The sequence below is a fragment of the Phalangium opilio genome, unplaced genomic scaffold (genome assembly GCF_054372755.1).
Source record: "Phalangium opilio isolate 3A_F unplaced genomic scaffold, DU_Popi_V2 ptg000037l_1, whole genome shotgun sequence".
Taxonomy (NCBI): Eukaryota; Metazoa; Arthropoda; class Arachnida; order Opiliones; family Phalangiidae; genus Phalangium; species Phalangium opilio.
In genome coordinates this window covers 7914055-7931797 of record NW_028324160.1, presented here as the reverse complement: position 1 = coordinate 7931797, position 17743 = coordinate 7914055, and the positions used below count along the sequence as shown (strand labels likewise).

General features: G+C 40.3%; 67 non-coding genes across 67 annotated transcripts; all 67 read left to right on the top strand.

The window, feature by feature from the left end:
• The first annotated feature begins 3 nt into the window (after positions 1–3).
• TRNAR-ACG (transfer RNA arginine (anticodon ACG)) lies at positions 4–76 on the top strand. Its single transcript has one exon. It is a non-coding gene; the product is annotated as a tRNA-Arg (tRNA).
• A 249-nt stretch (positions 77–325) lies between these two features.
• Positions 326–398, top strand: TRNAR-ACG (transfer RNA arginine (anticodon ACG)). Its single transcript has one exon. It is a non-coding gene; the product is annotated as a tRNA-Arg (tRNA).
• An 86-nt stretch (positions 399–484) lies between these two features.
• On the top strand, positions 485–557 carry TRNAR-UCG (transfer RNA arginine (anticodon UCG)). The gene has a single exon. It is a non-coding gene; the product is annotated as a tRNA-Arg (tRNA).
• Positions 558–966: 409 nt separating this feature from the next.
• Positions 967–1039, top strand: TRNAR-UCG (transfer RNA arginine (anticodon UCG)). The gene has a single exon. It is a non-coding gene; the product is annotated as a tRNA-Arg (tRNA).
• Positions 1040–1452: 413 nt separating this feature from the next.
• On the top strand, positions 1453–1525 carry TRNAR-UCG (transfer RNA arginine (anticodon UCG)). Its single transcript has one exon. It is a non-coding gene; the product is annotated as a tRNA-Arg (tRNA).
• Positions 1526–2101: 576 nt separating this feature from the next.
• TRNAR-ACG (transfer RNA arginine (anticodon ACG)) lies at positions 2102–2174 on the top strand. Its single transcript has one exon. It is a non-coding gene; the product is annotated as a tRNA-Arg (tRNA).
• Positions 2175–2260: 86 nt separating this feature from the next.
• TRNAR-UCG (transfer RNA arginine (anticodon UCG)) lies at positions 2261–2333 on the top strand. Its single transcript has one exon. It is a non-coding gene; the product is annotated as a tRNA-Arg (tRNA).
• A 413-nt stretch (positions 2334–2746) lies between these two features.
• TRNAR-UCG (transfer RNA arginine (anticodon UCG)) lies at positions 2747–2819 on the top strand. The gene has a single exon. It is a non-coding gene; the product is annotated as a tRNA-Arg (tRNA).
• Positions 2820–2909: 90 nt separating this feature from the next.
• Positions 2910–2982, top strand: TRNAR-ACG (transfer RNA arginine (anticodon ACG)). The gene has a single exon. It is a non-coding gene; the product is annotated as a tRNA-Arg (tRNA).
• A 249-nt stretch (positions 2983–3231) lies between these two features.
• On the top strand, positions 3232–3304 carry TRNAR-ACG (transfer RNA arginine (anticodon ACG)). Its single transcript has one exon. It is a non-coding gene; the product is annotated as a tRNA-Arg (tRNA).
• A 249-nt stretch (positions 3305–3553) lies between these two features.
• Positions 3554–3626, top strand: TRNAR-ACG (transfer RNA arginine (anticodon ACG)). The gene has a single exon. It is a non-coding gene; the product is annotated as a tRNA-Arg (tRNA).
• An 86-nt stretch (positions 3627–3712) lies between these two features.
• TRNAR-UCG (transfer RNA arginine (anticodon UCG)) lies at positions 3713–3785 on the top strand. The gene has a single exon. It is a non-coding gene; the product is annotated as a tRNA-Arg (tRNA).
• A 250-nt stretch (positions 3786–4035) lies between these two features.
• TRNAR-ACG (transfer RNA arginine (anticodon ACG)) lies at positions 4036–4108 on the top strand. Its single transcript has one exon. It is a non-coding gene; the product is annotated as a tRNA-Arg (tRNA).
• Positions 4109–4357: 249 nt separating this feature from the next.
• Positions 4358–4430, top strand: TRNAR-UCG (transfer RNA arginine (anticodon UCG)). The gene has a single exon. It is a non-coding gene; the product is annotated as a tRNA-Arg (tRNA).
• Positions 4431–4841: 411 nt separating this feature from the next.
• TRNAR-UCG (transfer RNA arginine (anticodon UCG)) lies at positions 4842–4914 on the top strand. The gene has a single exon. It is a non-coding gene; the product is annotated as a tRNA-Arg (tRNA).
• A 413-nt stretch (positions 4915–5327) lies between these two features.
• Positions 5328–5400, top strand: TRNAR-UCG (transfer RNA arginine (anticodon UCG)). Its single transcript has one exon. It is a non-coding gene; the product is annotated as a tRNA-Arg (tRNA).
• Positions 5401–5486: 86 nt separating this feature from the next.
• Positions 5487–5559, top strand: TRNAR-UCG (transfer RNA arginine (anticodon UCG)). Its single transcript has one exon. It is a non-coding gene; the product is annotated as a tRNA-Arg (tRNA).
• Positions 5560–5645: 86 nt separating this feature from the next.
• On the top strand, positions 5646–5718 carry TRNAR-UCG (transfer RNA arginine (anticodon UCG)). Its single transcript has one exon. It is a non-coding gene; the product is annotated as a tRNA-Arg (tRNA).
• A 250-nt stretch (positions 5719–5968) lies between these two features.
• On the top strand, positions 5969–6041 carry TRNAR-ACG (transfer RNA arginine (anticodon ACG)). The gene has a single exon. It is a non-coding gene; the product is annotated as a tRNA-Arg (tRNA).
• A 249-nt stretch (positions 6042–6290) lies between these two features.
• Positions 6291–6363, top strand: TRNAR-ACG (transfer RNA arginine (anticodon ACG)). Its single transcript has one exon. It is a non-coding gene; the product is annotated as a tRNA-Arg (tRNA).
• A 249-nt stretch (positions 6364–6612) lies between these two features.
• Positions 6613–6685, top strand: TRNAR-UCG (transfer RNA arginine (anticodon UCG)). The gene has a single exon. It is a non-coding gene; the product is annotated as a tRNA-Arg (tRNA).
• Positions 6686–6775: 90 nt separating this feature from the next.
• TRNAR-ACG (transfer RNA arginine (anticodon ACG)) lies at positions 6776–6848 on the top strand. The gene has a single exon. It is a non-coding gene; the product is annotated as a tRNA-Arg (tRNA).
• Positions 6849–6933: 85 nt separating this feature from the next.
• On the top strand, positions 6934–7006 carry TRNAR-UCG (transfer RNA arginine (anticodon UCG)). Its single transcript has one exon. It is a non-coding gene; the product is annotated as a tRNA-Arg (tRNA).
• Positions 7007–7097: 91 nt separating this feature from the next.
• TRNAR-ACG (transfer RNA arginine (anticodon ACG)) lies at positions 7098–7170 on the top strand. Its single transcript has one exon. It is a non-coding gene; the product is annotated as a tRNA-Arg (tRNA).
• Positions 7171–7256: 86 nt separating this feature from the next.
• TRNAR-UCG (transfer RNA arginine (anticodon UCG)) lies at positions 7257–7329 on the top strand. The gene has a single exon. It is a non-coding gene; the product is annotated as a tRNA-Arg (tRNA).
• Positions 7330–7420: 91 nt separating this feature from the next.
• On the top strand, positions 7421–7493 carry TRNAR-ACG (transfer RNA arginine (anticodon ACG)). Its single transcript has one exon. It is a non-coding gene; the product is annotated as a tRNA-Arg (tRNA).
• An 86-nt stretch (positions 7494–7579) lies between these two features.
• Positions 7580–7652, top strand: TRNAR-UCG (transfer RNA arginine (anticodon UCG)). The gene has a single exon. It is a non-coding gene; the product is annotated as a tRNA-Arg (tRNA).
• Positions 7653–7901: 249 nt separating this feature from the next.
• TRNAR-UCG (transfer RNA arginine (anticodon UCG)) lies at positions 7902–7974 on the top strand. Its single transcript has one exon. It is a non-coding gene; the product is annotated as a tRNA-Arg (tRNA).
• A 90-nt stretch (positions 7975–8064) lies between these two features.
• Positions 8065–8137, top strand: TRNAR-ACG (transfer RNA arginine (anticodon ACG)). Its single transcript has one exon. It is a non-coding gene; the product is annotated as a tRNA-Arg (tRNA).
• An 86-nt stretch (positions 8138–8223) lies between these two features.
• Positions 8224–8296, top strand: TRNAR-UCG (transfer RNA arginine (anticodon UCG)). Its single transcript has one exon. It is a non-coding gene; the product is annotated as a tRNA-Arg (tRNA).
• Positions 8297–8387: 91 nt separating this feature from the next.
• TRNAR-ACG (transfer RNA arginine (anticodon ACG)) lies at positions 8388–8460 on the top strand. Its single transcript has one exon. It is a non-coding gene; the product is annotated as a tRNA-Arg (tRNA).
• A 412-nt stretch (positions 8461–8872) lies between these two features.
• TRNAR-ACG (transfer RNA arginine (anticodon ACG)) lies at positions 8873–8945 on the top strand. Its single transcript has one exon. It is a non-coding gene; the product is annotated as a tRNA-Arg (tRNA).
• Positions 8946–9036: 91 nt separating this feature from the next.
• On the top strand, positions 9037–9109 carry TRNAR-ACG (transfer RNA arginine (anticodon ACG)). Its single transcript has one exon. It is a non-coding gene; the product is annotated as a tRNA-Arg (tRNA).
• A 418-nt stretch (positions 9110–9527) lies between these two features.
• TRNAS-ACU (transfer RNA serine (anticodon ACU)) lies at positions 9528–9600 on the top strand. The gene has a single exon. It is a non-coding gene; the product is annotated as a tRNA-Ser (tRNA).
• A 409-nt stretch (positions 9601–10009) lies between these two features.
• On the top strand, positions 10010–10082 carry TRNAR-ACG (transfer RNA arginine (anticodon ACG)). Its single transcript has one exon. It is a non-coding gene; the product is annotated as a tRNA-Arg (tRNA).
• A 249-nt stretch (positions 10083–10331) lies between these two features.
• On the top strand, positions 10332–10404 carry TRNAR-UCG (transfer RNA arginine (anticodon UCG)). Its single transcript has one exon. It is a non-coding gene; the product is annotated as a tRNA-Arg (tRNA).
• Positions 10405–10494: 90 nt separating this feature from the next.
• Positions 10495–10567, top strand: TRNAR-ACG (transfer RNA arginine (anticodon ACG)). Its single transcript has one exon. It is a non-coding gene; the product is annotated as a tRNA-Arg (tRNA).
• An 85-nt stretch (positions 10568–10652) lies between these two features.
• Positions 10653–10725, top strand: TRNAR-UCG (transfer RNA arginine (anticodon UCG)). The gene has a single exon. It is a non-coding gene; the product is annotated as a tRNA-Arg (tRNA).
• Positions 10726–10816: 91 nt separating this feature from the next.
• TRNAR-ACG (transfer RNA arginine (anticodon ACG)) lies at positions 10817–10889 on the top strand. The gene has a single exon. It is a non-coding gene; the product is annotated as a tRNA-Arg (tRNA).
• Positions 10890–10975: 86 nt separating this feature from the next.
• TRNAR-UCG (transfer RNA arginine (anticodon UCG)) lies at positions 10976–11048 on the top strand. Its single transcript has one exon. It is a non-coding gene; the product is annotated as a tRNA-Arg (tRNA).
• An 86-nt stretch (positions 11049–11134) lies between these two features.
• On the top strand, positions 11135–11207 carry TRNAR-UCG (transfer RNA arginine (anticodon UCG)). The gene has a single exon. It is a non-coding gene; the product is annotated as a tRNA-Arg (tRNA).
• Positions 11208–11298: 91 nt separating this feature from the next.
• On the top strand, positions 11299–11371 carry TRNAR-ACG (transfer RNA arginine (anticodon ACG)). The gene has a single exon. It is a non-coding gene; the product is annotated as a tRNA-Arg (tRNA).
• Positions 11372–11620: 249 nt separating this feature from the next.
• On the top strand, positions 11621–11693 carry TRNAR-ACG (transfer RNA arginine (anticodon ACG)). Its single transcript has one exon. It is a non-coding gene; the product is annotated as a tRNA-Arg (tRNA).
• Positions 11694–11779: 86 nt separating this feature from the next.
• Positions 11780–11852, top strand: TRNAR-UCG (transfer RNA arginine (anticodon UCG)). The gene has a single exon. It is a non-coding gene; the product is annotated as a tRNA-Arg (tRNA).
• Positions 11853–11938: 86 nt separating this feature from the next.
• Positions 11939–12011, top strand: TRNAR-ACG (transfer RNA arginine (anticodon ACG)). Its single transcript has one exon. It is a non-coding gene; the product is annotated as a tRNA-Arg (tRNA).
• A 250-nt stretch (positions 12012–12261) lies between these two features.
• Positions 12262–12334, top strand: TRNAR-ACG (transfer RNA arginine (anticodon ACG)). The gene has a single exon. It is a non-coding gene; the product is annotated as a tRNA-Arg (tRNA).
• Positions 12335–12420: 86 nt separating this feature from the next.
• On the top strand, positions 12421–12493 carry TRNAR-UCG (transfer RNA arginine (anticodon UCG)). Its single transcript has one exon. It is a non-coding gene; the product is annotated as a tRNA-Arg (tRNA).
• An 86-nt stretch (positions 12494–12579) lies between these two features.
• Positions 12580–12652, top strand: TRNAR-UCG (transfer RNA arginine (anticodon UCG)). Its single transcript has one exon. It is a non-coding gene; the product is annotated as a tRNA-Arg (tRNA).
• A 91-nt stretch (positions 12653–12743) lies between these two features.
• Positions 12744–12816, top strand: TRNAR-ACG (transfer RNA arginine (anticodon ACG)). The gene has a single exon. It is a non-coding gene; the product is annotated as a tRNA-Arg (tRNA).
• Positions 12817–13065: 249 nt separating this feature from the next.
• Positions 13066–13138, top strand: TRNAR-ACG (transfer RNA arginine (anticodon ACG)). The gene has a single exon. It is a non-coding gene; the product is annotated as a tRNA-Arg (tRNA).
• An 86-nt stretch (positions 13139–13224) lies between these two features.
• TRNAR-UCG (transfer RNA arginine (anticodon UCG)) lies at positions 13225–13297 on the top strand. Its single transcript has one exon. It is a non-coding gene; the product is annotated as a tRNA-Arg (tRNA).
• Positions 13298–13383: 86 nt separating this feature from the next.
• On the top strand, positions 13384–13456 carry TRNAR-ACG (transfer RNA arginine (anticodon ACG)). The gene has a single exon. It is a non-coding gene; the product is annotated as a tRNA-Arg (tRNA).
• A 249-nt stretch (positions 13457–13705) lies between these two features.
• On the top strand, positions 13706–13778 carry TRNAR-ACG (transfer RNA arginine (anticodon ACG)). The gene has a single exon. It is a non-coding gene; the product is annotated as a tRNA-Arg (tRNA).
• Positions 13779–13864: 86 nt separating this feature from the next.
• On the top strand, positions 13865–13937 carry TRNAR-UCG (transfer RNA arginine (anticodon UCG)). The gene has a single exon. It is a non-coding gene; the product is annotated as a tRNA-Arg (tRNA).
• An 86-nt stretch (positions 13938–14023) lies between these two features.
• Positions 14024–14096, top strand: TRNAR-UCG (transfer RNA arginine (anticodon UCG)). The gene has a single exon. It is a non-coding gene; the product is annotated as a tRNA-Arg (tRNA).
• A 413-nt stretch (positions 14097–14509) lies between these two features.
• On the top strand, positions 14510–14582 carry TRNAR-UCG (transfer RNA arginine (anticodon UCG)). Its single transcript has one exon. It is a non-coding gene; the product is annotated as a tRNA-Arg (tRNA).
• A 90-nt stretch (positions 14583–14672) lies between these two features.
• On the top strand, positions 14673–14745 carry TRNAR-UCG (transfer RNA arginine (anticodon UCG)). The gene has a single exon. It is a non-coding gene; the product is annotated as a tRNA-Arg (tRNA).
• A 249-nt stretch (positions 14746–14994) lies between these two features.
• Positions 14995–15067, top strand: TRNAR-ACG (transfer RNA arginine (anticodon ACG)). Its single transcript has one exon. It is a non-coding gene; the product is annotated as a tRNA-Arg (tRNA).
• An 86-nt stretch (positions 15068–15153) lies between these two features.
• Positions 15154–15226, top strand: TRNAR-UCG (transfer RNA arginine (anticodon UCG)). Its single transcript has one exon. It is a non-coding gene; the product is annotated as a tRNA-Arg (tRNA).
• A 572-nt stretch (positions 15227–15798) lies between these two features.
• Positions 15799–15871, top strand: TRNAR-UCG (transfer RNA arginine (anticodon UCG)). Its single transcript has one exon. It is a non-coding gene; the product is annotated as a tRNA-Arg (tRNA).
• Positions 15872–15961: 90 nt separating this feature from the next.
• TRNAR-ACG (transfer RNA arginine (anticodon ACG)) lies at positions 15962–16034 on the top strand. Its single transcript has one exon. It is a non-coding gene; the product is annotated as a tRNA-Arg (tRNA).
• Positions 16035–16124: 90 nt separating this feature from the next.
• TRNAR-ACG (transfer RNA arginine (anticodon ACG)) lies at positions 16125–16197 on the top strand. The gene has a single exon. It is a non-coding gene; the product is annotated as a tRNA-Arg (tRNA).
• An 86-nt stretch (positions 16198–16283) lies between these two features.
• Positions 16284–16356, top strand: TRNAR-UCG (transfer RNA arginine (anticodon UCG)). The gene has a single exon. It is a non-coding gene; the product is annotated as a tRNA-Arg (tRNA).
• Positions 16357–16447: 91 nt separating this feature from the next.
• On the top strand, positions 16448–16520 carry TRNAR-ACG (transfer RNA arginine (anticodon ACG)). The gene has a single exon. It is a non-coding gene; the product is annotated as a tRNA-Arg (tRNA).
• Positions 16521–16931: 411 nt separating this feature from the next.
• On the top strand, positions 16932–17004 carry TRNAR-ACG (transfer RNA arginine (anticodon ACG)). Its single transcript has one exon. It is a non-coding gene; the product is annotated as a tRNA-Arg (tRNA).
• Positions 17005–17095: 91 nt separating this feature from the next.
• Positions 17096–17168, top strand: TRNAR-ACG (transfer RNA arginine (anticodon ACG)). Its single transcript has one exon. It is a non-coding gene; the product is annotated as a tRNA-Arg (tRNA).
• A 417-nt stretch (positions 17169–17585) lies between these two features.
• On the top strand, positions 17586–17658 carry TRNAR-ACG (transfer RNA arginine (anticodon ACG)). Its single transcript has one exon. It is a non-coding gene; the product is annotated as a tRNA-Arg (tRNA).
• Positions 17659–17743: the final 85 nt, after the last annotated feature.

The window sequence follows — 17743 nt, the reverse complement described above, 5'->3', positions numbered from 1 at the left end:
AACGGGCTTGTGGCGCAATGGATAACGCGTCTGCCTACGGAGCAGAAGATTCCTGGTTCGAGTCCTGGCAAGCTCGTTGTTTATTTTTGTAAAAGATCTTTTATGCGTCATAAAGAATGCATAAATACGATGTTTGGAAAATGTTTTTATAACACGAATCAAGGGCTTGACGCGTAATGGGTAACGCGTCTGCCTTCGAAGCGGAAAATTCCAGGTTCGAGTCCTGGCAAGCTCGGTATTACCATTTGAAGATGATTATTAGAGTATAACGAAGGGAAATTTTTAATATTGCAATGCTTCAATAGCATTTTGATCAACCTCTAACGGGCTTGTGGCGCAATGGATAACGCGTCTGCCTACGGAGCAGAAGATTCCAGGTTCGAGTCCTGGCAAGCTCGTTGTTTATTTTCGTAAAAGATCTTTTATGCGTCATAAAGAATGCATCAAAACACTGTTTGGAAATTTTATTTATAATACGAAGCTAGGGCTTGTGGCGTAATGGATAACGTGTCTGCCTTCGAAGCAGAAGATTCCAGGTTCGAGTCCTGGCAAGCTCGTTGTTTACATTCGTAAAAGATCTTTTATGCGTCATAAAGAATGCATAAATACAATGTTTGGAAATTTAATTTATAATACGAAGCTAGGGCTTGTGTCGTAATGGATAACGTGTCTGCCTTCGAAGCAGAAGATTCCGGGTTCGAGACCTGGCAAGCTCGGTATTACCATTTAAAGATGATTATTAGAGTATAACGGAAGGGAAATTTATAATATTGCAATGCTTCTATAGCATTTTGACCAACCTATAGCGGGCTTGTGGCGCAATGAATTACGCGTGTGCCTACGGAGCAGAAGATTCCAGGTTCGAGTCCTGGCAAGCTCTATGTTTATTTTCGTAAAAGATCTTTTATGCGTCATAAAGAATGCATAAATACAATGTTTGGAAATTTTATTTATAATACGAAGCTAGGGCTTGTGGCGTAATGGATAACGTGTCTGCCTTCGAAGCAGAAGATTCCGGGTTAGAGTCCTGGCAAGCTCGGTATTACCATTTAAAGATGATTGTTAGAGTATAACGGAAGGGAAATTTATAATATTGCAATGCTTCAATAGCATTTTGATCAACCTCTAACGGGCGTGCGGCGCAATGGATAACGCGTCTGCCTACGGAGCAGAAGATTCCAGGTTCGAGTCCTGGCAAGCTCGTTGTTTATTTTTGTAAAAGATCTTTTATGCGTCATAAAGAATGCATAAATACAATGTTTGGAAAAATTTTTTATAACACGAAGCAAGGGCTTGACGCGTAATGGGTAACGCGTCTGCCTTCGAAGCAGAAAATTCCAGGTTCGAGTCCTGGCAAGCTCGGTATTACCATTTGAAGATGATTATTAGAGTATAACGAAGGGAAATTTATAATATTGCAATGCTTCAATAGCATTTTTATCAAGCTCTAACGGGCTTGTGGCGCAATGGATAACGCGTCTGCCTTCGAAGCAGAAAATTCCAGGTTCGAGTCCTGGCAAGCTCGGTATTACCATTGAGAGATGATTATTAGAGTATAACGAAGGGAAATTTATAATATTGCAATGCTTCAATAGCATTTTGATCAACCTCTAACGGGCTTGTGGCGTTATGGATAACGCGTCTGCCTTCGAAGCAGAAGATTCCCGGTTCGAGTCCTGGCAAGCTTGGGATTAACATTTAAAGATGATTATTAGAGAATAACGGAAGGGAAATTTATAATATTGCAATGCTTCAATAGCATTTTGATCAACATAAAATGCTAGTGGCGCAAGGGTTAACGCGTCTGCGTACGGAGCAGCAGATTCCAGGTTCGAGTCCTGGCAAGCTCTATGTTTATTTTCGTAAAAGATCTTTTATGCGTCATAAAGAATGCATAAATACAATGTTTGGAAATTTTATTTATAATACGAAGCTAGGGCTTGTGGCGTAATGGATAACGTGTCTGCCTTCGAAGGAGAAGATTTCGGGTTAGAGTCCTGGCAAACTCGTTAATACCATTTAAAGATGATTATTAGAGTATAACGGAAGGGAAAATTTATAATATTGCAATGCTTCAATAGCATTTTGATCAACCTCTAACGGGCGTGTGGCGCAATGGATAACGCGTCTGCCTACGGAGCAGAAGATTCCAGGTTCGAGTCCTGGCAAGCTCGTAGTTTATTTTCGTAAAAGATCTTTTATGCGTCATAAAGAATGCATAAAAACACTGTTTGGAAATTTTATTTATAATACGAAGCTAGGGCTTGTGGCGTGATGGATAACGTGTCTGCCTTCGAAGCAGAAGATTCCGGGTTCGAGTCCTGGCAAGCTCGGTATTACCATTTAAAGATGATTATTAGAGTATAACGGAAGGGAAATTTATAATATTGCAATGCTTCAATAGCATTTTGATCAACCTCTAACGGGCTTGTGACGCAATGGATAACGCGTCTGCCTACGGAGCAGAAGATTCCTGGTTCGAGTCCTGGCAAGCTCGTTGCTTATTTTTGTAAAAGATCTTTTATGCGTCATAAAGAATGCATAAATACAATGTTTGGAAAATGTTTTTATAACACGAAGCAAGGGCTTGACGCGTAATGGGTAACGCGTCTGCCTACGAAGCAGAAAATTCCAGGTTCGAGTCCTGGTAAGCTCGGTATTACCATTTGAAGATGATTATTAGAGTATAACGAAGGGAAATTTATAATATTGCAATGCTTCAATAGCATTTTTATCAAGCTCTAACGGCCTTGTGGCGCAATGGATAACGCGTCTGCCTTCGAAGCAGAAAATTCCAGGTTCGAGTCCTGGCAAGCTCGGTATTACCATTTAAAGATGATTATTAGAGTATAACGAAGGGAAATTTATAATATTGCAATGCTTCAATAGCATTTTGATCAACCTCTAACGGGCTTGTGGCGCAATGGATAACGCGTCTGCCTACGGAGCAGAAGATTCTTGGTTCGAGTCCTGGCAAGCTCGTTGCTTATTTTTGTAAAAGATCTTTTATGCGTCATAAAGAATGCATAAATACAATGTTTGGAAAATGTTTTTATACCACGAAGCAAGGGCTTGACGCGTAATGGGTAACGCGTCTGCCTTCGAAGCAGAAAATTCCAGGTTCGAGTCCTGGTAAGCTCGGTATTACCATTTGAAGATGATTATTAGAGTATAACGAAGGGAAATTTATAATATTGCAATGCTTCAATAGCATTTTTATCAAGCTCTAACGGGCTTGTGGCGCAATGGATAACGCGTCTGCCTACGGAGCAGAAGATTCCTGGTTCGAGTCCTGGCAAGCTCGTTGTTTATTTTTGTAAAAGATCTTTTATGCGTCATAAAGAATGCATAAATACGATGTTTGGAAAATGTTTTTATAACACGAATCAAGGGCTTGACGCGTAATGGGTAACGCGTCTGCCTTCGAAGCGGAAAATTCCAGGTTCGAGTCCTGGCAAGCTCGGTATTACCATTTGAAGATGATTATTAGAGTATAACGAAGGGAAATTTATAATATTGCAATGCTTCAATAGCATTTTGATCAACCTCTAACGGGCTTGTGGCGCAATGGATAACGCGTCTGCCTACGGAGCAGAAGATTCCAGGTTCGAGTCCTGGCAAGCTCGTTGTTTATTTTCGTAAAAGATCTTTTATGCGTCATAAAGAATGCATCAAAACACTGTTTGGAAATTTTATTTATAATACGAAGCTAGGGCTTGTGGCGTAATGGATAACGTGTCTGCCTTCGAAGCAGAAGATTCCAGGTTCGAGTCCTGGCAAGCTCGTTGTTTACATTCGTAAAAGATCTTTTATGCGTCATAAAGAATGCATAAATACAATGTTTGGAAATTTAATTTATAATACGAAGCTAGGGCTTGTGTCGTAATGGATAACGTGTCTGCCTTCGAAGCAGAAGATTCCGGGTTCGAGACCTGGCAAGCTCGGTATTACCATTTAAAGATGATTATTAGAGTATAACGGAAGCGAAATTTATAATATTGCAATGCTTCAATAGCATTTTGATCAACCTCAAACGGGCTTGTGGCGCAATGGATAACGCGTCTGCCTACGGAGCAGAAGATTCCTGGTTCGACTCCTGGCAAGCTCGTTGCTTATTTTTGTAAAAGATCTTTTATGCGTCATAAAGAATGCATAAATACAATGTTTGGAAAATTTTTTTATAACACGAAGCAAGGGCTTGACGCGTAATGGGTAACGCGTCTGCCTACGAAGCAGAAAATTCCAGGTTCGAGTCCTGGTAAGCTCGGTATTACCATTTAAAGATGATTATTAGAGTATAACGAAGGGAAATTTATAATATTGCTTTGCTTCAATAGCATTTTGATCAAGCTCTAACGGGCTTGTGGCGCAATGGATAACGCGTCTGCCTTCGAAGCAGAAAATTCCAGGTTCGAGTCCTGGCAAGCTCGGTATTACCATTGAGAGATGATTATTAGAGTATAACGAAGGGAAATTTATAATATTGCAATGCTTCAATAGCATTTTGATCAACCTCTAACGGGCTTGTGGCGTTATGGATAACGCGTCTGCCTTCGAAGCAGAAGATTCCCGGTTCGAGTCCTGGCAAGCTTGGGATTAACATTTAAAGATGATTATTAGAGAATAACGGAAGGGAAATTTATAATATTGCAATGCTTCAATAGCATTTTGATCAACATAAAATGCTAGTGGCGCAAGGGTTAACGCGTCTGCGTACGGAGCAGCAGATTCCAGGTTCGAGTCCTGGCAAGCTCTATGTTTATTTTCGTAAAAGATCTTTTATGCGTCATAAAGAATGCATAAAAACACTGTTTGGAAATTTTATTTATAATACGAAGCTAGGGCTTGTGGCGTGATGGATAACGTGTCTGCCTTCGAAGCAGAAGATTCCGGGTTCGAGTCCTGGCAAGCTCGGTATTACCATTTAAAGATGATTATTAGAGTATAACGGAAGGGAAATTTATAATATTGCAATGCTTCAATAGCATTTTGATCAACCTCTAACGGGCTTGTGACGCAATGGATAACGCGTCTGCCTACGGAGCAGAAGATTCCTGGTTCGAGTCCTGGCAAGCTCGTTGCTTATTTTTGTAAAAGATCTTTTATGCGTCATAAAGAATGCATAAATACAATGTTTGTAAAATTTTTTTATAACACGAAGCAAGGGCTTGACGCGTAATGGGTAACACGTCTGCCTACGAAGCAGAAAATTCCAGGTTCGAGTCCTGGTAAGCTCGGTATTACCATTTGAAGATGATTATTAGAGTATAACGAAGGGAAATTTATAATATTGCAATGCTTCAATAGCATTTTTATCAAGCTCTAACGGGCTTGTGGCGCAATGGATAACGCGTCTGCCTTCGAAGCAGAAAATTCCAGGTTCGAGTCCTGGCAAGCTCGTTGTTTATTTTCGTAAAAGATCTTTTATGCGTCATAAAGAATGCATCAAAACACTGTTTGGAAATTTTATTTATAATACGAAGCTAGGGCTTGTGGCGTAATGGATAACGTGTCTGCCTTCGAAGCAGAAGATTCCAGGTTCGAGTCCTGGCAAGCTCGTTGTTTATTTTCGTAAAAGATCTTTTATGCGTCATAAAGAATGCATCAAAACACTGTTTGGAAATTTTATTTATAATACGAAGCTAGGGCTTGTGGCGTAATGGATAACGTGTCTGCCTTCGAAGCAGAAGATTCCAGGTTCGAGTCCTGGCAAGCTCGTTGTTAATATTCGTAAAAGATCTTTTATGCGTCATAAAGAATGCATAAGTACAATGTTTGGAAATTTTATTTTTAGTACGAAGTTAGGGCTTGTGGCGTAATGGATAACGTGTCTGCCTTCGAAGATGAAGATTCCGGGTTCGAGTCCTGGCAAGCTCGGTATTACCATTTAAAGATGATTATTAGAGTATAACGGAAGGGAAATTTATAATATTGCAATGCTTCTATAGCATTTTGATCAACCTCTAACGGGCTTGTGGCGCAATGGATAACGCGTCTGCCTACGGAGCAGAAGATTCCTGGTTCGAGTCCTGGCAAGCTCGTTGCTTATTTTTGTAAAAGATCTTTTATGCGTCATAAAGAATGCATAAATACAATGTTTGGAAAATATTTTTATAACACGAAGCAAGGGCGTGACGCGTAATGGGTAACGCGTCTGCCTTCGAAGCAGAAAATTCCAGGTTCGAGTCCTGGTAAGCTCGGTATTACCATTTGAAGATGATTATTAGAGTATAACGAAGGGAAATTTATAATATTGCAATGCTTCAATAGCATTTTGATCAAGCTCTAACGGGCTTGTGGCGCAATGGATAACGCGTCTGCCTACGGAGCAGAAGATTCCTGGTTCGAGTCCTGGCAAGCTCGTTGCTTATTTTTGTAAAAGATCTTTTATGCGTCATAAAGAATGCATAAATACAATGTTTGGAAATTTTTTTTATAACACGAAGCAAGGGCTTGACGCGTAATGGGTAACGCGTCTGCCTACGAAGCAGAAAATTCCAGGTTCGAGTCCTGGTAAGCTCGGTATTACCATTTGAAGATGATTATTAGAGTATAACGAAGGGAAATTTATAATATTGCAATGCTTCAATAGCATTTTTATCAAGCTCTAACGGGCTTGTGGCGCAATGGATAACGCGTCTGCCTTCGAAGCAGAAAATTCCAGGTTCGAGTCCTGGCAAGCTCGGTATTACCATTTAAAGATGATTATTAGAGTATAACGAAGGGAAATTTATAATATTGCAATGCTTCAAAAGCATTTTGATCAAGCTCTAACGGGCTTGTGGCGCAATGGATAACGCGTCTGCTTACGGAGCAGAAGATTCCAGGTTCGAGTCCTGGCATGCTCGTTGTTTATTTCGTAAAAGATCTTTTATGCGCCATAAAGAATGCATAGATACAATGTTTGGAAATTTTTTTTATAATTCGAAGCAAGGGCTTGTGGCGTATTGGGTAACGCGTCTGCCTTCGAAGCAGAAGATTCCAGGTTCGAGTCCTGGCAAGCTCGGTATTACCATTTAAAGATGATTATTAGAGTATAACGGAAGGGAAATTTATAATATTGCAATGCTTCAATAGCATTTTGATCAACCTCTAACGGGCTTGTGGCGCAATGGATAACGCGTCTGTCTACGGAGCAGAAGATTCCTGGTTCGAGTCCTGGCAAGCTCGTTGCTTATTTTTGTAAAAGATCTTTTATGCGTCATAAAGAATGCATAAATACAATGTTTGGAAATTTTTTTTATAATTCGAAGCAAGGGCTTGTGGCGTATTGGGTAACGCGTCTGCCTTCGAAGCAGAAGATTCCAGGTTCGAGTCCTGGCAAGCTCGGTATTACCATTTAAAGATGATTATTAGAGTATAATGGAAGGGAAATTTATAATATTGCAATGCTTCAATAGCATTTTGATCAACCTCTAACGGGCTTGTGGCGCAATGGATAACGCGTCTGCCTACGGAGCAGAAGATTCCAGGTTCGAGTCCTGGCAAGCTCGTTGTTTATTTTCGTAAAAGATCTTTTATGCGTCATAAAGAATGCATCAAAACACTGTTTGGAAATTTTGTTTATAATACGAAGCTAGGGATTGTGGCGTAATGGATAACGTGTCTGCCTTCGAAGCAGAAGATTCCAGGTTCGAGTCCTGGCAAGCTCGTTGTTAATATTCGTAAAAGATCTTTTATGCGTCATAAAGAATGCATAAATACAATGTTTGGAAAATTTTTTTATAACACGAAGCAAGGGCGTGACGCGAAATGGGTAACGCGTCTGCCTTCGAAGCAGAAAATTCCAGGTTCGAGTCCTGGTAAGCTCGGTATTACCATTTGAAGATGATTATTAGAGTATAACGAAGGGAAATTTATAATATTGCAATGCTTCAATAGCATTTTGATCAAGCTCTAACGGGCTTGTGGCGCAATGGATAACGCGTCTGCCTTCGAAGCAGAAAATTCCAGGTTCGAGTCCTGGCAAGCTCGGTATTACCATTTAATGATGATTATTAGAGTATAACGAAGGAAAATTTATAATATTGCAATGCTTCAATAGCATTTTGATCAAGCTCTAACGGGCTTGTGTCGCAATGGATAACGCGTCTGCTTACGGAGCAGAAGATTCCAGGTTCGAGTCCTGGCAAGCTCGTTGTTAATATTCGTAAAAGATCTTTTATGCGTCATAAAGAATGCATAAATACAATGTTTGGAAATTTTATTTATATTACGAAGCTAGGGCTTGTGGCGTAATGGATAACGTGTCTGCCTTCGAAGCAGAAGATTCCGGGTTCGAGTCCTGGCAAGCTCGGTATTACCATTTAAAGATGATTAATAGAGTATAACGGAAGCGAAATTTATAATATTGCAATGCTTCAATAGCATTTTGATCAACCTCTAACGGGCTTGTGGCGCAATGGATAACGCGTCTGCCTACGGAGCAGAAGATTCCTGGTTCGAGTCCTGGCAAGCTCGTTGCTTATTTTTGTAAAAGATCTTTTATGCGTCATAAAGAATGCATAAATACAATGTTTGGAAATTTTTTTTATAACACGAAGCAAGGACGTGACGCGTAATGGGTAACGCGTCTGCCTTCGAAGCAGAAAATTCCAGGTTCGAGTCCTAATAAGCTCGGTATTACCATTTGAAGATGATTATTAGAGTATAACGAAGGGAAATTTATAATATTGCAATGCTTCAATAGCATTTTTATCAAGCTCTAACGGGCTTTTGGCGCAATGGATAACGCGTCTGCCTTCGAAGCAGAAAATTCCAGGTTCGAGTCCTGGCAAGCTCGGTATTACCATTTAAAGATGATTATTATAGTTTAACGAAGGGAAATTTATAATATTGCAATGCTTCAATAGCATTTTGATCAAGCTCTAACGGGCTTGTGGCGCAATGGATAACGCGTCTGCTTACGCAGCAGAAGATTCCAGGTTCGAGTCCTGGCAAGCTCGGTATTACCATTTAAAGATGATTGTTAGAGTATAACGGAAGGGAAATTTATAATATTGCAATGCTTCAATAGCATTTTGATCAACCTTTAACGGGCGTGTGGCGCAATGGATAACGCGTCTGCCTACGGAGCAGAATATTCCAGGTTCGAGTCCTGGCAAGCTCGGTATTACCATTGAGAGATGATTATTAGAGTATAACGAAGGGAAATTTATAATATTGCAATGCTTCGATAGCATTTTGATCAACCTCTAACGGGCTTGTGGCGTTATGGATAACGCGTCTGCCTTCGAAGCAGAAAATTCCCGGTTCGAGTCCTGGCAAGCTCGGGATTAACATTTAAAGATGATTATTAGAGAATAACGGAAGGGAAATTTATAATATTGCAATGCTTCAATAGCATTTTGATCAACCTCTAACGGGCTTGTGGCGCGAGGGTTAACGCGTCTGCCTACGGAGCAGCAGATTCCAGGTTAGAGTCCTGGCAAGCTCGGGATTAACATTTAAAGATGATTATTAGAGAATAACGGAAGGGAAATTTATAATATTGCAATGCTTCAATAGCATTTTGATCAACCTCTAACGGGCTTGTGGCGCAAGGGTTAACGCGTCTGCCTACTGAGCAGCAGATTCCAGGTTCGAGTCCTGGCAAGCTCTATGTTTATTTTCGTAAAAGATCTTTTATGCGTCATAAAGAATGCATAAATACAATGTTTGGAAATTTTATTTGAAATACGAAGCTAGGGCTTGTGGCGTGATGGGTAACGTGTCTTCCTTCGAAGCAGAAGATTCCGGGTTCGAGTCCTGGCAAGCTCGTTGTTTATTTTTGTAAAAGATCTTTTATGCGTCATAAAGAATGCATAAATACAATGTTTGGAAAATGTTTTTATAACACGAAGCAAGGGCTTGACGCGTAATGGGTAACGCGTCTGCCTTCGAAGCAGAAGATTCCAGGTTCGAGTCCTGGCAAGCTCGGTATTACCATTTAAAGATGATTATTAGAGTATAACGGAAGGGAAATTTATAATATTGCGATGCTTCTATAGCATTTTGATCAACCTCTAACGGGCTTGTGGCGCAATGGATAACGCGTCTGCCTACGGAGCAGAAGATTCCTGGTTCGAGTCCTGGCAAGCTCGTTGCTTATTTTTGTAAAAGATCTTTTATGCGTCATAAAGAATGCATAAATACAATGTTTGGAAAAATTTTTTATAACACGAGGCAAGGGCGTGACGCGTAATGGGTAACGCGTCTGCCTTCGAAGCAGAAAATTCCAGGTTCGAGTCCTGGTAAGCTCGGTATTACCATTTGAAGATGATTATTAGAGTATAACGAAGGGAAATTTATAGTATTGCAATGCTTCAATAGCATTTTTATCAAGCTCTAACGGGCTTGTGGCGCAATGGATAACGCGTCTGCCTTCGAAGCAGAAAATTCCAGGTTCGAGTCCTGGCAAGCTCGGTATTACCATTTAAAGATGATTATTAGAGTATAACGAAGGGAAATTTATAATATTGCAATGCTTCAATAGCATTTTGATCAAGCTCTAACGGGCTTGTGGCGCAATGGATAACGCGTCTGCCTACGGAGCAGAAGATTCCTGGTTCGAGTCCTGGCAAGCTCGTTGCTTATTTTTGTAAAAGATCTTTTATGCGTCATAAAGAATGCATAAATACAATGTTTGGAAATTTTTTTATAATTCGAAGCAAGGGCTTGTGGCGTATTGGGTAACGCGTCTGCCTTCGAAGCAGAAGATTCCAGGTTCGAGTCCTGGCAAGCTCGGTATTACCATTTAAAGATGATTATTAGAGTATAACGGAAGGGAAATTTATAATATTGCAATGCTTCAATAGCATTTTGATCAACCTCTAACGGGCTTGTGGCGCAATGGATAACGCGTCTGCCTACGGAGCAGAAGATTCCAGGTTCGAGTCCTGGCAAGCTCGTTGTTTATTTTCGTAAAAGATCTTTTATGCGTCATAAAGAATGCATCAAAACACTGTTTGGAAATTTTATTTATAATACGAAGCTAGGGCTTGTGGCGTAATGGATAACGTGTCTGCCTTCGAAGCAGAAGATTCCAGGTTCGAGTCCTGGCAAGCTCGTTGTTAATATTCGTAAAAGATCTTTTATGCGTCATAAAGAATGCATAAATACAATGTTTGGAAATTTTATTTATATTACGAAGCTAGGGCTTGTGGCGTAATGGATAACGTGTCTGCCTTCGAAGCAGAAGATTCCGGGTTCGAGTCCTGGCAAGCTCGGTATTACCATTTAAAGATGATTAATAGAGTATAACGGAAGCGAAATTTATAATATTGCAATGCTTCAATAGCATTTTGATCAACCTCTAACGGGCTTGTGGCGCAATGGATAACGCGTCTGCCTACGGAGCAGAAGATTCCTGGTTCGAGTCCTGGCAAGCTCGTTGCTTAATTTTGTAAAAGATCTTTTATGCGTCATAAAGAATGCATAAATACAATGTTTGGAAATTTTTTTTATAACACGAAGCAAGGGCGTGACGCGTAATGGGTAACGCGTCTGCCTACGAAGCAGAAAATTCCAGGTTCGAGTCCTGGTAAGCTCGGTATTACCATTTAAAGATGATTATTAGAGTATAACGAAGGGAAATTTATAATATTGCAATGCTTCAATAGCATTTTGATCAAGCTCTAACGGGCTTGTGGCGCAATGGATAACGCGTCTGCTTACGGAGCAGAAGATTCCAGGTTCGAGTCCTGGCAAGCTCGTTGTTTATTTTCGTAAAAGATCTTTTATGCGTCATAAAGAATGCATCAAAACACTGTTTGGAAATTTTATTTATAATACGAAGCTAGGGCTTGTGGCGTAATGGATAACGTGTCTGCCTTCGAAGCAGAAGATTCCAGGTTCGAGTCCTGGCAAGCTCGTTGTTAATATTCGTAAAAGATCTTTTATGCGTCATAAAGAATGCATAAATACAATGTTTGGAAATTTTATTTATAATACGAAGCTAGGGCTTGTGGCGCAATGGATAACGCGTCTGCCTACGGAGCAGAAGATTCCTGGTTCGAGTCCTGGCAAGCTCGTTGCTTATTTTTGTAAAAGATCTTTTATGCGTCATAAAGAATGCATAAATACAATGTTTGGAAAATTTTTTTATAACACGAAGCAAGGGCTTGACGCGTAATGGGTAACGCGTCTGCCTACGAAGCAGAAAATTCCAGGTTCGAGTCCTGGTAAGCTCGGTATTACCATTTAAAGATGATTATTAGAGTATAACGGAAGGGAAATTTATAATATTGCAATGCTTCAATAGCATTTTGATCAACCTCTAACGGGCTTGTGGCGCAATGGATAACGCGTCTGCCTACGGAGCAGAAGATTCCAGGTTCGAGTCCTGGCAAGCTCGTTGTTTATTTTCGTAAAAGATCTTTTATGCGTCATAAAGAATGCATCAAAACACTGTTTGGAAATTTTATTTATAATACGAAGCTAGGGCTTGTGGCGTAATGGATAACGTGTCTGCCTTCGAAGCAGAAGATTCCAGGTTCGAGTCCTGGCAAGCTCGTTGTTAATATTCGTAAAAGATCTTTTATGCGTCATAAAGAATGCATAAATACAATGTTTGGAAATTTTATTTATATTACGAAGCTAGGGCTTGTGGCGTAATGGATAACGTGTCTGCCTTCGAAGCAGAAGATTCCGGGTTCGAGTCCTGGCAAGCTCGGTATTACCATTTAAAGATGATTAATAGAGTATAACGGAAGCGAAATTTATAATATTGCAATGCTTCAATAGCATTTTGATCAACCTCTAACGGGCTTGTGGCGCAATGGATAACGCGTCTGCCTACGGAGCAGAAGATTCCTGGTTCGAGTCCTGGCAAGCTCGTTGCTTAATTTTGTAAAAGATCTTTTATGCGTCATAAAGAATGCATAAATACAATGTTTGGAAATTTTTTTTATAACACGAAGCAAGGGCGTGACGCGTAATGGGTAACGCGTCTGCCTACGAAGCAGAAAATTCCAGGTTCGAGTCCTGGTAAGCTCGGTATTACCATTTAAAGATGATTATTAGAGTATAACGAAGGGAAATTTATAATATTGCAATGCTTCAATAGCATTTTGATCAAGCTCTAACGGGCTTGTGGCGCAATGGATAACGCGTCTGCTTACGGAGCAGAAGATTCCAGGTTCGAGTCCTGGCAAGCTCGTTGTTTATTTTCGTAAAAGATCTTTTATGCGTCATAAAGAATGCATCAAAACACTGTTTGGAAATTTTATTTATAATACGAAGCTAGGGCTTGTGGCGTAATGGATAACGTGTCTGCCTTCGAAGCAGAAGATTCCAGGTTCGAGTCCTGGCAAGCTCGTTGTTAATATTCGTAAAAGATCTTTTATGCGTCATAAAGAATGCATAAATACAATGTTTGGAAATTTTATTTATAATACGAAGCTAGGGCTTGTGGCGCAATGGATAACGCGTCTGCCTACGGAGCAGAAGATTCCTGGTTCGAGTCCTGGCAAGCTCGTTGCTTATTTTTGTAAAAGATCTTTTATGCGTCATAAAGAATGCATAAATACAATGTTTGGAAAATTTTTTTATAACACGAAGCAAGGGCTTGACGCGTAATGGGTAACGCGTCTGCCTACGAAGCAGAAAATTCCAGGTTCGAGTCCTGGTAAGCTCGGTATTACCATTTAAAGATGATTATTAGAGTATAACGAAGGGAAATTTATAATATTGCAATGCTTCAATAGCATTTTGATCAAGCTCTAACGGGCTTGTGGCGCAATGGATAACGCGTCTGCTTACGGAGCAGAAGATTCCAGGTTCGAGTCCTGGCAAGCTCGTTGTTTATTTTCGTAAAAGATCTTTTATGCGTCATAAAGAATGCATCAAAACACTGTTTGGAAATTTTATTTATAATACGAAGCTAGGGCTTGTGGCGTAATGGATAACGTGTTTGCCTTCGAAGCAGAAGATTCCAGGTTCGAGTCCTGGCAAGCTCGTTGTTAATATTCGTAAAAGATCTTTTATGCGTCATAAAGAATGCATAAATACAATGTTTGGAAATTTTATTTATAATACGAAGCTAGGGCTTGTGGCGTAATGGATAACGTGTCTGCCTTCGAAGCAGAAGATTCCGGGTTCGAGTCCTGGCAAGCTCGGTATTACCATTTAAAGATGATTATTAGAGTATAACGGAAGGGAAATTTATAATATTGCAATGCTTCTATAGCATTTTGATCAACATCTAACAGGCTTGTGGCGCAATGGATAACGCGTCTGCCTACGGAGCAGAAGATTCCTGGTTCGAGTCCTGGCAAGCTCGTTGCTTATTTTTGTAAAAGATCTTTTATGCGTCATAAAGAATGCATAAATACAATGTTTGGAAAATTTTTTTATAACACGATGCAAGGGCGTGACGCGTAATGGGTAACGCGTCTGCCTTCGTAGCAGAAAATTCCAGGTTCGAGTCCTGGTAAGCTCGGTATTACCATTTGAAGATGATTATTAGAGTATAACGAAGGGAAATTTATAATATTGCAATGCTTCAATAGTATTTTGATCAAGCTCTAACGGGCTTGTGGCGCAACGGATAACGCGTCTGCCTTCGAAGCAGAAAATTCCAGGTTCGAGTCCTGGCAAGCTCGGTATTACCATTTAAAGATGATTATTAGAGTATAACGAAGGGAAATTTATAATATTGCAATGCTTCAATAGCATTTTGATCAAGCTCTAACGGGCTTGTGGCGCAATGGATAACGCGTCTGCTTTCGGAGCAGAAGATTCCAGGTTCGAGTCCTGGCATGCTCGTTGTTTATTTCGTAAAAGATCTTTTATGCGCCATAAAGAATGCATAGATACAATGTTTGGAAATTTTTTTTATAATTCGAAGCAAGGGCTTGTGGCGTATTGGGTAACGCGTCTGCGTTCGAAGCAGAAGATTCCAAGTTCGAGTCCTGGCAAGCTCGGTATTACCATTTAAAGATGATTATTAGAGTATAACGGAAGGGAAATTTATAATATTGCAATGCTTCAATAGCATTTTGATCAACCTCTAACGGGCTTGTGGCGCAATGGAAAACGCGTCTGCCTACGGAGCAGAAGATTCCAGGTTCGAGTCCTGGCAAGCTCGTTGTTTATTTTCGTAAAAGATCTTTTATGCGTCATAAAGAATGCATCAAAACACTGTTTGGAAATTTTATTTATAATACGAAGCTAGGGCTTGTGGCGTAATGGATAACGTGTCTGCCTTCGAAGCAGAAGATTCCAGGTTCGACTCCTGGCAAGCTCGTTGTTAATATTCGTAAAAGATCTTTTATGCGTCATAAAGAATGCATAAATACAATGTTTGGAAATTTTATTTATAATACGAAGTTAGGGCTTGTGGCGTAATGGATAACGTGTCTGCCTTCGAAGATGAAGATTCCGGGTTCGAGTCCTGGCAAGCTCGGTATTACCATTTAAAGATGATTATTAGAGTATAACGGAAGGGAAATTTATAATATTGCAATGCTTCTATAGCATTTTGATCAACCTCTAACGGGCTTGTGGCGCAATGAATAACGCGTCTGCCTACGGAGCAGAAGATTCCTGGTTCGAGTCCTGGCAAGCTCGTTGCTTATTTTTGTAAAAGATCTTTTATGCGTCATAAAGAATGCATAAATACAATGTTTGGAAAATGTTTTTATAACACGAAGCAAGGGCGTGACGCGTAATGGGTAACGCGTCTGCCTTCGAAGCAGAAAATTCCAGGTTCGAGTCCTGGTAAGCTCGGTATTACCATTTGAAGATGATTATTAGAGTATAACGAAGGGAAATTTATAATATTGCAATGCTTCAATGGTATTTTGATCAAGCTCTAACGGGCTTGTGGCGCAACGGATAACGCGTCTGCCTTCGAAGCAGAAAATTCCAGGTTCGAGTCCTGGTAAGCTCGGTATTACCATTTGAAGATGATTATTAGAGTATAACGAAGGGAAATTTATAATATTGCAATGCTTCAATAGCATTTTGATCAAGCTCTAACGGGCTTGTGGCGCAATGGATAACGCGTCTGCCTACGGAGCAGAAGATTCCTGGTTCGAGTCCTGGCAAGCTCGGTATTACCATTTAAAGATGATTATTAGAGTATAACGAGGGGAAATTTATTATATTGCAATGCTTCAATAGCATTTTGATCAAGCTCTAACGGGCTTGTGGCGCAATGGATAACGCGTCTGCTTACGGAGCAGAAGATTCCAGGTTCGAGTCCTGGCAAGCTCGTTGTTAATATTCGTAAAAGATCTTTTATGCGTCATAAAGAATGCATAAATACAATGTTTGGAAATTTTATTTATATTACGAAGCTAGGGCTTGTGGCGTAATGGATAACGTGTCTGCCTTCGAAGCAGAAGATTCCGGGTTCGAGTCCTGGCAAGCTCGGTATTACCATTTAAAGATGATTAATAGAGTATAACGGAAGCGAAATTTATAATATTGCAATGCTTCAATAGCATTTTGATCAACCTCTAACGGGCTTGTGGCGCAATGGATAACGCGTCTGCCTACGGAGCAGAAGATTCCTGGTTCGAGTCCTGGCAAGCTCGTTGCTTATTTTTGTAAAAGATCTTTTATGCGTCATAAAGAATGCATAAATACAATGTTTGGAAATTTTTTTTATAACACGAAGCAAGGACGTGACGCGTAATGGGTAACGCGTCTGCCTTCGAAGCAGAAAATTCCAGGTTCGAGTCCTGGTAAGCTCGGTATTACCATTTGAAGATGATTATTAGAGTATAACGAAGGGAAATTTATAATATTGCAATGCTTCAATAGCATTTTTATCAAGCTCTAACGGGCTTTTGGCGCAATGGATAACGCGTCTGCCTTCGAAGCAGAAAATTCCAGGTTCGAGTCCTGGCAAGCTCGGTATTACCATTTAAAGATGATTATTAGGTATAACGAAGGGAAATTTATAATATTGCAATGCTTCAATAGCATTTTGATCAAGCTCTAACGGGCTTGTGGCGCAATGGATAACGCGTCTGCTTACGCAGCAGAAGATTCCAGGTTCGAGTCCTGGCAAGCTCGGTATTACCATTTAAAGATGATTGTTAGAGTATAACGGAAGGGAAATTTATAATATTGCAATGCTTCAATAGCATTTTGATCAACCTTTAACGGGCGTGTGGCGCAATGGATAACGCGTCTGCCTACGGAGCAGAATATTCCAGGTTCGAGTCCTGGCAAGCTCGGTATTACCATTGAGAGATGATTATTAGAGTATAACGAAGGGAAATTTATAATATTGCAATGCTTCGATAGCATTTTGATCAACCTCTAACGGGCTTGTGGCGTTATGGATAACGCGTCTGCCTTCGAAGCAGAAGATTCCCGGTTCGAGTCCTGGCAAGCTCGGGATTAACATTTAAAGATGATTATTAGGTATAACGGAAGGGAAATTTATAATATTGCAATGCTTCAATAGCATTTTGATCAACCTCTAACGGGCTTGTGGCGCGAGGGTTAACGCGTCTGCCTACGGAGCAGCAGATTCCAGGTTAGAGTCCTGGCAAGCTCGGGATTAACATTTAAAGATGATTATTAGAGAATAACGGAAGGGAAATTTATAATATTGCAATGCTTCAATAGCATTTTGATCAACCTCTAACGGGCTTGTGGCGCAAGGGTTAACGCGTCTGCCTACGGAGCAGCAGATTCCAGGTTCGAGTCCTGGCAAGCTCTATGTTTATTTTCGTAAAAGATCTTTTATGCGTCATAAAGAATGCATAAATACAATGTTTGGAAATTTTATTTAAAATACGAAGCT